The sequence below is a fragment of the Eublepharis macularius genome, chromosome 13 (genome assembly GCF_028583425.1).
Source record: "Eublepharis macularius isolate TG4126 chromosome 13, MPM_Emac_v1.0, whole genome shotgun sequence".
NCBI lineage: Eukaryota > Metazoa > Chordata > Lepidosauria > Squamata > Eublepharidae > Eublepharis > Eublepharis macularius.
In genome coordinates, this window is record NC_072802.1 from 42,821,258 (window position 1) to 42,830,285 (window position 9,028).

Here is a 9,028-nt window from a genome sequence, read left to right on the forward strand (position 1 = left end):
CGAAAGTACCGTCATGAGCTCTGTTAGGTGGCCTTGGGAAAGCCTCTCTCAGTCCCAGCTCCGCAGCTTCGTTGCAGGGGTAATAATACTGATTTCATTCACTCTCGCTGAATGGGGCACTAATCTGCATAGAAGAGCAGAACATAAGCATAGTTGTTATTTTGAACCTGACTGCCAGATCCCAGGCTATACACTCTAACCACTATACCACACACACTTGCCTCTTACTGAATTGAACAAGTTTCTTTCTAACCGTGTACAAGATGGATTTGCGGAAACTCACACCCCGCACACAACACACGTTGCAAAGCATAAACTGATGAATTGGAACGTTCGTGACTGCAAATTGGCCCTTGGAAGCAAAACGGGCAGGTTTGTTGCAATCGTATTTTTAACAGCAAGCACTATCACCGGACAGGGATAAAATGGTCAAATTCTGACTTCAAAACTGTCGCTGCTCTTGCCTATGAACATGTACAGAGTGCCTTTTGTTTGCTTTCCCACGGATGCAGCACTCGCTCAGCTACCAGAGTAGTCTTACAAATAATGATTAAATTCCCACAGCAGTGCCCTCCACCCCGGAAAAGCCGAGCGCCTGAAAAGGACCCCCTACCCGCCTTTCACCTGCAACTTCGAAATCATGCTCCATAGTTTAGGCATTCTAAGTGCGCAGCGCCATCTAGTGGCCGCAAGGTTTCTTTCTCCAATACTTCTAGAATTAAAATGAGATTCTTCTAATCGTTTCAGGCGGGTAACTGTATGGGTCTGCAGTAGAAGAGCAAGATTCGGGTCGGGTAGTGCTTTAAAGACCAACTAGATTTCCAGAGTATGAGCGTTTGAGAATCAAAGCAGGTTTTGGCATTTTATGGAATTCTTCAGGTTTTGGAAGGGGAGGAAGGAGCTGAATTATCATTCCAACATTATGATTCTCATCTAGATGTGAGTGAATCTGGCAGCATTTCGTGAGGTGGCCATAATTTCTGAAAAACGTTTATTTCTTGCATCTCCCCTCTCTCTGTGCCAATGATCAATATTCCTTGCTGAGGCTGGCACCAAGTTGTTCCAGACTAGTGGGCACGTGAATGACCTAAATGTTTTTTAAAGATTAAAAGGGGAGCTATAAAGAATTGCAGGGGGGAAACAATATGGAAATCCTGGCCTCTCTTCCAAATTCTCTCCTCCTGGGATTCTGCAATCTCTCAGAGGCTTCAAAAGCCTAATTTACTCAATCTCTTTTCTTCTTTAACTTTTAACATTTTACATTTTATTGCCTGTTATTAGGTTGGGGGGAGGAATGCGGGGTATTACTGTTGTTGGCTGTTTCAATTATGTATTATGAGGTGCCTTGAGCAGGATATAAATGTTTTAATAAGTAAGGAACTGATTCTAAGCTTCCTGTGCCTTCTGGAGCATGCTGACTCTTCATCTGAGAATATAGAAAACTTCATTGCAGGTGGCCTGGTTTTCCTGTTTTTGTGACTGTGAATACCACCGACTTTACTTGTAGGAAGAGTACTGCCTGCTTGCTTCATGTAATATTGCAACATATGAAGTTGTTTTTGAAGCCTTCAGATGACTCTTTTCCTCTGAAAATATTATTTACTGAAAACATTTACTATTTGCCTCAAAACTGACTTTCTCATCGACAGTCACAATAGTTTAAAAATGCATTAAAACAAGCCATAATTGCAGTGGAAACCTTCTGCATGTCTAAAACACAAAAAACAGCAACCAGGAAACAAAACAGGAAGAGGATTAACACAGCAGAACAGTAGTTAAAAGCAAGAGCAAGAAAACCATCAGATAACACTAATGCTCACCAAAGACTTAAGAAAGTAAAAAACATCTTCAACCAGTGCCTAAAGCCCAAAAGAACAGGTGCCAAGAAAATTATTTTGGACAATCAACAACCTTGTATGTTCTGATGCCTAAAGTGGTATAGTACACAATCTGACTTCAGAAAAGCTTTTAAATTTCATTGGGTTCTAAACAAAGTTAGAAAGATGACTTAAATGTCATCTTTCTAACTTTGTTTAAAACTCAGTGAATTTTAAAAGTGTGGTGCCTATATAACTGTTGCCCCAGATCTACAATTTATTCTTCTATTAGATTTTCCTAGGCCATTTCCACACTACTCACCTTCATGCGGAACACTGTAGAACGTCGCAAAAAAACCGTGGAAGACAGTGTCTTCTCGTGCGAGTTTTGCGCAACAGCGTGCAAAACTCGCGTGAGAAGATGCTGTCTTCCACGGTTTTTTTGCAATGTTCAGCAGCATTCCAGATGAAGGTGAGTAGTGTGGAAACGGCCCTGGAGTGATAACATGCAAATTTATGGCCATGGTATGGCACCATGATGATGTCAAGTTACTGATATCAAGATACTCTTTTCTCCCCTCAGTGTGTGAATAAAATCTCTCGTGGCTCTCCTGGGAAAAAACTGCCAATGAAAGCTCTCCTGTGTGATCTGTTTTCAGAGCCCCTTAAAATGACAGAAGAAAAAAATTTTTTAGAGGGTATCAAGCAAAGCCTGTTCCTAGAATGATAAATCTTGTGTGTTTTCATCAGTGACCAAGGAAAGCATTAGTCATGCCCAGCCACAAAAGAACATGTGCTTATGTTTCCACCCACAGTGATCCAGGTTATGGAAAGGAGGTTCGATAAATGTTATTCTGAAAGTAAGACAACAGTACCTTTTCTTGCACCAGTGCCCTGGTTTCAAAGCCTGCCAGAGTGTAGCAGCTGGGAAACTGAGCTCTCCATCAGGAAATTCCAAGTTCATATCTTAGGACTGCACTCCTGCATGCTGATGTTGCTAAAGTCTCACTGAAATATGTGGGACTTGCTTCTGGCTTCATGGATTCAGTTGGTGGCTTTAAGTTAGCAGGTTTCTTGGCTTCATATGTGCAATATGGGGCTTATAATACTTGTTTACCTTACAGGACTGGTTTAAGGGTTGCAGACATTATGTATGCAAAGTGATCAAAAGCACTATATAAATGCTCATTATTAATGCTGTTAACCTCACCCTCCCACTCCAAAAAGCTACAAGAATGTTCTCTCTAAATATAGGTTTCCCAGAGCAGCAACCCAGACCTTAAATTTTGCTGCATGTGGTAATCAATTATTTCTAGCCTTTAAAGAATTCTCAAATATATTTATTTATTTAGAAAAATGTAAAAACAGATCATACAATTAGCTGGAAATCCACAATTTTAGGAAGGAGATACTTGAAAAGTTTCCACATTTTTGAGTATGCATTAAAGGTACGTATAACAGTACGTACTAACCTTTTAATAGTTAAATATACATGGTATATGCACAAAAACATTCATTTATGGTATTAAAAATAGAAAATTAAATGTATCTAAATGGCAAAAAGTGTAGGCTGAAGATTAGACAGGTAAAGTGCATTTTTAAGTTGGCATCTACAAAATGCTTTTAGGACAGACTGCCAGGCTAAGAACTTGAGAAGAAATTAACTTTCTTGTGCCATGTGCTAGGAACCCCACCGGGAGGCACTATCCTTTTTCTTGCTGTAGACTGTTTATTTTGACTGTTGTGCACTGCCTTTCTTACATTCAAAATCATTTCGCAGGAAAGTTCTTCTAGTGTATAATCAGCATGATAAAAGCAATCAACATATCATTACAAAATAGCAATTGAAACTACTTTCCAGCAAATGGGAAATCTCTGCATTACAAAACAGCTGCAGAATTGTATATGCCAAATGCCAATGAAATAAGTGTTTTGCAGCCTTTGTGGGAAGACAAGGATCACCGTCTCAGCCTGATGAGGTCCTCACCGGAAGCCCTGATCTGGGTGTCTCCACCTTCTGCAACTAGCTGGGTGCCACAGCATCCGTTGCGGCATTGTGAGTCTGGGGTTCCCTTTTTACCAATATTCACTGGACGTCAAGCCTGTTAAGTTGCTGGTGCCAGGTAAAGGCATTCCTTTTTACCCAGGTATGCTCTGGAGCTAGAATCAGACTCCCCTCCCCTCCAGGTCTTAACAGCATTTTTACACCATTGGTTTTACAGTTCTTTAACATCAGTGTTTTTTATTCTGAACAAGATTCTACCTAGAGATGGACACAAACCAGAGAAAAAACCAAACCATGTGGTTCGTGGCTCGTCATGTTTCATGAACCTGCCCCAGTTCGCGAACTGGTTCATTTGGGTCTGAAAACGTCACTTCAGGGCCAGCAAATCACCACTTCTGGGTCAGCAGAAGGTCTGCAGAAAGCCCAACTCACTGTTGCCTAGGAAACTGATTGATTGGCACCAGGCTGTCTGCAGTGACGAACTAAAAAATGAACCAAACGAACCGCCCTAAAGTTCGTGGTGGTTCATCAGAAATGGGCTCTGATGAACCACTGGTTCACAAACCACAAACCGGCCTGGTTCATGATGAACTTTGGTTCGTATTTTGGTTCATGCCTGTCTCTAATTCTAACAGGTCTCAGAAGATGAAAAACTGCTGTCCAAGGTATGGCAAAAGAGGAGAAAGCATGGGGAATAAGTTCATATTAAGGAGCCATTTCTACTCTTTTGCTGAGGAGCAAGTGGGGACCAAAGGAAGAATAGTCATACTGATCAATACAGCTTAGAATCCTGGCACTCTAAGGTACACAGTGACAGGTGTACATCTCCACCTGGCATGCTCTCTCAGCATCTTCTCACTGTGTTCTTGACCACAGGAACCAATATCTGACACTTCCTTAGGAATGAAGCTGGAGTCATACCGAGGGAAAGAGTGGGAGAATTAATAGGGCTGGTTGGAAAATGGTTAGCAAACCAGGCCCAATACATTTTTAACATATCCAGCATCATTCTGAGGTTTAGAACAATAGTACCAGTACTAAGCAGGACTACACAGCAGCGAGTCTGATTGTATTCAATGAATCTTACTCCCAGGAAAGTGTTTTTTGGATTGTAGCCATAGTCACAGAAATGACAGACAGCTTGCTACCCTTCACTGACCCTTGCTTGCCATCTGCCTCCCATGGTGGCTGTCTCTCTGTCTCTTTGCTCAACCAGCCTTCGGCTCAGGAAGAAGGAACCAGACTTTGCTGTAAGTTTCTCTGTCCCTGAAATTAAAGCTGGCAGTGCTCCCAGCTTTGCCTCTCTGGCTGCTCATTTAAACAGGTGTTAGGCAGGAAATGCTTGCTTTTGGAGGACACAGCTGGCTTTGGGCCGATTGAAATGAAATTTCCGTGAACCTCTCAGCCGCTTCCATTCGATTTCCCGTTCACCTAGTTCGGACTGTATGGATTCCTCCATTTGTAATTGGAGAGTGATCTCATCTCATTTGGCTCAGTCATTCTACACACTACTGTGCTATAAACCAGGCCAGAGTACATCAGTGGCACTTGCATGAGGAACTATATGGTGGCACTATATGGTCCAGGTAGCTCAATCTCATCAGACCTTGGAAGCTAAGCAGGGTCAGCCCTGATCAGTATTTGGATGGGAGACTGCCATGGAAGGTCAGGATTGCTGTGCAGAGGCAGGCAGGCAAAGGCAAACCACCTCTGAATGTCTCTTGCCTTGAAAACTCCTTGAGGGGTCACCATAAATTGGCTGCAATTTGAGGGCATATGCACACACAGACACACAATTTGCACCTGACAGTTAGTGATGGAGACTGGACAAATGCCTTTTCCAGACCAGCCAAAAGACATTTATAGTGGTATCGAAAGAGAGTTACACTTTTCTATGCCCACTGATTTCAATGGAATTTGAAAGGTGTAATTCTGCTTGGGATGCTGCTGTTACTCTATTCTTTTCCAACACTAACTAGGTCAGTTGCCATCATAAATAATGGGAAATAGCTTTACCCCATCTCAGCATGCTGCACATGAAGATCCTGTATCCATCCAGATCAGGATCGTCTGCTTTGGCAGTGGCTCTCCATCGCTAACTGTTCAGGAGCAACCAAGATCAACTTAAAGCAGATGGTCTTCCCATGCAAATACCCTTCATGTTTGACTGCTGTGCTGAGCCACAGCCTCTCCTTTGCACTAGGGGAGATTGTGCAAGATGCTGTCATGTGCTTGTGGAAGGCCACTTCATGGGTTCTGACAAAGGGCTTCCTCGTATGGCGGCTGCTTCCGCACATCATTTGATAGTGTGCTATCGTTGTGCTTTAGAAATCATTGAACCTCCTGGACTGTCTTGTCCTCACAAGAAAGTCGGGGACTATTACTATAGTACTACAATAGCACAATACCCAGTGCTGTGTAGATGCCGCTGAGGATTCTGTGCAAGGGTGGTATCACGTGCAGGCAGCTCAGCCACATATCAGGGCTCTCTTGTGGGAACGTTTTGTATCAGTGCTGCAACTTTTTCAGGACAACTGTCCTGCAGGGAAGAATTTCAGGGAAATTTCTTGGTGAGCCAGGGCCCAGGGAGGCCACTGGTGGCCAGGAGCAAGCTGAACCAAGCCCCAGCAACTCTGCCCAAGCCTCAGGGGCCTCTTGGGGTGGGCCCCTCATCAGCGGTGGCAGTTTGTGTCAGCTCTCCTACTGTTTCCTCCGTCACTGCTTCTAGTTTGGGGGATGTTGCTATGAGTAAGCTAATGTCCATTGTCAGCTCCAGTGTGCTGAGTTGCCCTGTAGCTGTGGTTTGTAGTGCAGCAAGGGCTGCTCAGCTTCATTTGTTCCAGATTAGAGTTGCCAAACTCCAGGTGATGCCTGGAGATCTGGAACTGCAACTGATCCTCCAGATCATTAGATCAGTTCTTATGGAGGAAACGCCAGCTCTATAGCATTCTAACTTACTGAGGTCTCTCCCTTCCCCCAAACCCCGCCCTCCCCAGGCTCCACCCCCAAATCTCTTTTTCCCAGCTAGGAGTTGGTAACCCTGAGGGCCATTTTCATTTCCCAGTCCACTCCTGCTGGGCTGGCTCTGGCACAAAAATACCAGAGGCGTCCCCAGTAAACCAACCACTGAGTTGTTGGGCTGGCTATGGTGGCTTTTCAGATAAGATCTGACCCAATTTGCATTAGTCCACTGAGTTCTTCAAGACAAAGTAGACATGTTGCAACTGAGGATACAGTAGAGAGGGAGGCTGAGGTCAGCCAGGACAAGCACAAACTTCTCTTTATCTACCTAGTAAGTTTTTATCCCAATAATGACCCAGATAGACAGTCTCGGTCACTGTAAGGCAGATTCATTTGTATGTATTTCGACCTCAAGGTATGTCCAATAACTTTCTGCCACATAAGTGAATGTGTCTGCTACTCACTCCTATGGGGAAAAAGTAAAGAATTGCTATTGGAGGCAATGATACAATCGAACCCCCTTAGAGGATGGAAGTGATGTTTATGGGGGTAAAGGGGAAGATCAGTTGACATAGCTCAGACCAAGGCTAGAAACAATCATAGCCCTCACTCCTCTGTGTGGCTGCACTGCATTTCCCCACTGGCTTCTAACTTTATTGCTCCACTCATGAAAATTCATTTTTCCTAGGGCAGAGTGTCAGGCAAGGAGATTGAGCTGCAATCTCCAATTCCTCCAAGAGCCAGAAATGCTTCTGTCTAGGAAAAAAAAAAGCAAGGCCATTATGACAACTCAGCCCATCAAGCGCTCTGGCAATTTGCTTCAGGCCTCGAGAGGCCGGAGACACAGAGCCGTCTAATGAAACTCACCTTCTACACAGGGTTCATCTCCTGGACTCCCCCCGCCCCCAGCCTAACCCATACTACTGCTGGAGGGGGTTGGGAATAAAACAAGGCATTTATATATTGAAACTTGTGTGTTGGTCTCAGGAATAAAGAGGAGGCCTACAGCTTCTTGGAAAACTAATCTTTAGTTTAAACCAATGGGGGGGCGATGAGTACAGCCCAAATTCTGAGCTCAAACAAATGCCTAAGGTGAATTTCTCCCTTGTCATTCAGAAGGAGAGCCACGAAAGTGTGTTGGTTAGAATTTGGGACTAGCACGGAGAAGACCTGGGTTCAAATCTCCACCCGGCCATAAAGCTCACCAGGTGGGTCCTGGAAATCTCCCAGAATTACAATTGATCTCCAGACTACAGACATCAGTTTCCCTGGAGAAAATGGTAGCTTCAACCTCTGTGGTATACTATAGATTCTAGTGAAAGCCCTCCCCAGATTTCCCCTTACATGGGCCCTGCCCCTGAAACTCCAGGTATTTCCCAGGCTGCAGTTGGCAACCCTAACACCAGATGACATCGAACTTGTCACTCTTTCTGAATCTAGCCCACATCATGGGTTTATTGTGCGTATAACATGGAGGAAGAGAAATCAATGTCTACTCCTCACCCTCCTTGGAGGAAGGGTGGGATAAGTGTGGAGGAGAAAGGACAAACAAGTGCCATTTTTCTGAGAGCTAGACATATGTGGCCTAGCAAATCCTTCTCAGGTCAAATTCCACAAAGCACATTTCCAGCCCTCCTCTGATGTTGTGTGAAAAGCAGTTCTTGCGTCAGGTTTCTGGCATAACTGATAAAGGATGCAGGAAGGTTGGCTTACAATTGTATTCCAACCTGCCTGTGCTTCAAGACACACAATGTGTGATTTCAGCCAGTCTGCAGGCCAAAGAGAAAGAGGCCTAATTTATGTGGGGCTTCAGAACATCATTCCAAGGTTTGATGCCCCCTAATATGGCAGTGCCTGTAAGTGAGTTTAAGACCTGGAAAACAGGCCTTCCATAACAAACTGCCAGTACATAGGCATTCTCTATTGTGGCCACATCTTATAGAATGGCCTGCCTGAAGAGGTCAGGAATAGAGATGGGCATGAACCAGGAAAAAAAGAACTGTGCCGCTCGTGGTTTGTCGCATTTCATGAACCACAAACTTTCACAAACCTGCCCCGGTTCACAAACTGGGTTTGTGGAAAGTCATATCCAGGTCAGCAAATCACCACTTTCGGGCCAGCAGAAGGACACTTCTGGGTTAGCAGAAGGTCTGCAGGAAGTCCATCCCTTGTTGCCTAGGAAACTGATTGATCGGCGCCAGGCTGTCTGCAGTGACAAACCAAAAAATGAACCAAATGAACCAGC